Source organism: Ananas comosus, unplaced genomic scaffold (genome assembly GCF_001540865.1).
Source record: "Ananas comosus cultivar F153 unplaced genomic scaffold, ASM154086v1, whole genome shotgun sequence".
In the NCBI taxonomy this organism is placed as follows: domain Eukaryota; kingdom Viridiplantae; phylum Streptophyta; class Magnoliopsida; order Poales; family Bromeliaceae; genus Ananas; species Ananas comosus.
In genome coordinates, this window is record NW_017891697.1 from 9,974 (window position 1) to 14,110 (window position 4,137).

Sequence of the window (4,137 nt, forward strand, 5' to 3'; positions counted from 1 at the left end):
AGCAAAAGTCTGATTGTTGGCCGAGTCATTTGGTCCCCTTTTTTTTTTTAAGCAAAAAAGTAGTAGCCTTTGGACATCGAGTCATCACCTTTCTCTCTTTTAGCTGGCTGCTCGACAACTATGGCTTGTAGATTCGCAGAACAGAAGAAGAAGTTCACTCTGACTTGCGCACTACAAAAAGGCAGCCAACGACTTCGGACGTACTCCGTCTTTCGAGCCTCTGTTTAGCTTAAAAAGAGAAGGCGCTAGTACAACGAACGCTGCTTTGGTGCGTCCTACCCCAACTAACTAGTGCTTGACTTGACTCTCCCCCGCGCCCTATCCAATGAATAAGGAGAAGGCCGGCCTCTCGATGACCGAGCCAGTCTGATCTCCTTTATACAACCAAAAAACAAGGAGCGCAGTCGAGATGTTGATGAGAAAGGGGCGAGTCTCAAGGCCAAAGAGTGCTCTTTTCAGGCTACTATGCATCCTTACGAAGACAAGAGTGGTTTTTCTTTTTGGGTATAGCAGGACTTGAACCTGCGACCATTAGGTTAAAAGCCCAATGCTCTACCAACTGAGCTATACACCCGATTTGACAATCAGGGTTGGTGCGGAAAAGAAAAGAGGGCGGCCTGGCCCCTTTTCTTCTTATCATATCACAAGGGCGCGGCTCTGTATGAGGCTCGTACTGCGGAGCAAGTCTGGGATGGGAGTCCTTTCCACTCATTGAGGATTCTATCTACAAAAGAAGGTCAACGGGGGAGACGTCAGTCGCTCGAACTCAGACTATCTACGAAAAAGGTAAGGTCGTCTTTCTTTCCGGCGGGTTCGACCGAAAGGAGCTGTGTTCTATGGTTTGACCTTGTTCCGGTCGAGCACTCTCTTTTCTTTGTCCAATTCCGTCTGACCAACCCGCGAAGGGTTGTGAGGCTGGACCAGGTACGAAGAATGAATCTATGCCCTCTTCCATTCTCAGGCACGGAAGTTGCTGGCCAGCGCCCGCTCAACTCTTCGAGAGCCGGACAAGAAAGGAGTGGTGGTTGGTGGAGATTCGACAACGGGTAGAATGCCTGGTCGAAGGTCCAGTACAGTAGGTAGCAGGCGTGTTCGTTTTGGCTTCCGAGCGAGAACGAGAAAGAGGCGATGCACCATCCTTGCTGCTACGTACGTTGACCTTGACTTGACAGATTCATCCAATCCAATTGAACCTACACTCAAAGGAGGACTACAAGTGAAGGGTGATGCCGTCAAAGAAGTAATCAGCATTAAGATCTTTCTTGGGGGTTATCAGTGCCCTATAGAATGAATAAGGAGAGCCCGGCATTCATTTCTTCATTCATAGCTGAGTCTACTAAAAGAGGGACCAGCCTCATCGTGGTGATTAGAGGACACCTCTGATCGTTCACCTCTAATGTGACACGTTCCCTCCCAGTTCTATTCTCAACAGGATCAGTCGGCTAGAGAGCGGGACTCTTCATCTTCCGGGGAGGGAAAGTCGTCCCCTCTACTGACCGAAGCCTCAGTTCGGAGGTCTTCGCGTCAACATGTTACGAGGCTCCTGTCTTAGGCCGGTCACCATTACTTTTGACTGTGAAAGGCGAAGATCTGGGCAAGGGAAAGCGCAGTGAGTGCGCCTAATGCAAATATTTCCTTTTTTTAGAAGATAGATTCACTAGATGTCCAATCTCTAGTGGTGGTGGGACCAACCGACGATGTATGTCGTCCGACCCGACCTCAGACTCTTTCTTCCCGACCTATTTGACTCTCTGGCCGCAGTTATTTAGGTGGTATCCCGAGATTGAAGAGATCGAATTCCTCCCGTATTGAAAGAAAGATATGAACTGGGTAAATGGAAATGGAAAAGAGATGTTTCCAATTCCTCAAAATCATCAGCTTTTTCTACATCCTGATGATCTACTATTGTATGTAGATCGGCCCATATAATGAAAGCAGATCTTGGTCCATGGAGTCCCAAGAAAGTAGGAACTCCAACCTGTCCGATGCTTCTTCGGCCAAATACGATATCAAAGTGGGACCTGCACTATGAGCAAGCTGTGCGAAAAACCGCTTCTTTTTTCCGGTTCCGGAACTTGGTCGAAATGGGCCGGGAAACCATGGATTTTTATCTTAGCTGCCAATTGCCCATTGGGCGGGACTCTGATAACTCGACTGATCCACCCCTTAGCCCTCGAGCCTCGTCTCATGCGTAGGGTAAGTCCTCTACCTAACAGATAGGGAGCAAACTTGAACCAGAGAAGGAGGTGGCCGCTGACGCCGTTAAAGAAGAGTTGAGAAGAAAAGGCGTTACAGACCGTTAATCTGATGTATCAGGCTCCTGGTCCAAGACGGGTGTAGAGGCAGTAATAACCAAAGGGGCAGGGGTTATTGGGCAAAGCAAACTCCGTTACGGTGTAGAGTTTTCTGGCAGTCTCTGCTAGAGGCTTGAAGCTAAGAGAAGCTTGACTGAGGCGACGATCCTGAAAACCGGTACTGTAACTCCGTACCTGGTAAGGTAAATATGGTGTCTTATGGCTCTTACCATACGTGTTGAGAAGGGACAAAGTGCATCCTCCTTTATACATGGGTGAGAAGAGTGGGATTCGAAGGAAAGTTATGCCTCGCCAACCACTGTATCCAGGAGTGGACGATGCCCTATTAAACGAGATATGTGAGTGCAGAAACAGGCCCTCCACGACCTTCCTTAGCCAATCCAAGATTGAAGCTGTTAGACCACACTCAAACGGCCTTCCAACCGCGATACCACAGTGACGGGCTCGAATCGACGCTTAGCGCCTGCACTATAGCCTCCTATCCTAATAGGACACCATGCTGCAGAAAGTGCTACAGTAACTTTTGAATTATTTACCGCAGTGCCACTTTCTAACAGAATGCTATCTTACCAGGTACGGAGTTACAGTACCGGTTTTCAGGATCGTCGCCTCAGTCAAGCTTCTCTTAGCTTCAAGCCTCTAGCAGAGACTGCCAGAAAACTCTACACCGTAACGGAGTTTGCTTTGCCCAATAACCCCTGCCCCTTTGGTTATTACTGCCTCTACACCCGTCTTGGACCAGGAGCCTGATACATCAGATTAACGGTCTGTAACGCCTTTTCTTCTCAACTCTTCTTTAACGGCGTCAGCGGCCACCTCCTTCTCTGGTTCAAGTTTGCTCCCTATCTGTTAGGTAGAGGACTTACCCTACGCATGAGACGAGGCTCGAGGGCTAAGGGGTGGATCAGTCGAGTTATCAGAGTCCCGCCCAATGGGCAATTGGCAGCTAAGATAAAAATCCATGGTTTCCCGGCCCATTTCGACCAAGTTCCGGAACCGGAAAAAAGAAGCGGTTTTTCGCACAGCTTGCTCATAGTGCAGGTCCCACTTTGATATCGTATTTGGCCGAAGAAGCATCGGACAGGTTGGAGTTCCTACTTTCTTGGGACTCCATGGACCAAGATCTGCTTTCATTATATGGGCCGATCTACATACAATAGTAGATCATCAGGATGTAGAAAAAGCTGATGATTTTGAGGAATTGGAAACATCTCTTTTCCATTTCCATTTACCCAGTTCATATCTTTCTTTCAATACGGGAGGAATTCGATCTCTTCAATCTCGGGATACCACCTAAATAACTGCGGCCAGAGAGTCAAATAGGTCGGGAAGAAAGAGTCTGAGGTCGGGTCGGACGACATACATCGTCGGTTGGTCCCACCACCACTAGAGATTGGACATCTAGTGAATCTATCTTCTAAAAAAAGGAAATATTTGCATTAGGCGCACTCACTGCGCTTTCCCTTGCCCAGATCTTCGCCTTTCACAGTCAAAAGTAATGGTGACCGGCCTAAGACAGGAGCCTCGTAACATGTTGACGCGAAGACCTCCGAACTGAGGCTTCGGTCAGTAGAGGGGACGACTTTCCCTCCCCGGAAGATGAAGAGTCCCGCTCTCTAGCCGACTGATCCTGTTGAGAATAGAACTGGGAGGGAACGTGTCACATTAGAGGTGAACGATCAGAGGTGTCCTCTAATCACCACGATGAGGCTGGTCCCTCTTTTAGTAGACTCAGCTATGAATGAAGAAATGAATGCCGGGCTCTCCTTATTCATTCTATAGGGCACTGATAACCCCCAAGAAAGATCTTAATGCTGATTAC

At 48.4% G+C, this 4,137-nt stretch overlaps 1 non-coding gene across 1 annotated transcript; it reads right to left on the bottom strand.

The window, feature by feature from the left end:
- Positions 1–501: 501 nt before the first annotated feature.
- Positions 502–574, bottom strand: TRNAK-UUU. Its single transcript has one exon. It is a non-coding gene; the product is annotated as a tRNA-Lys (tRNA).
- Positions 575–4,137: the final 3,563 nt, after the last annotated feature.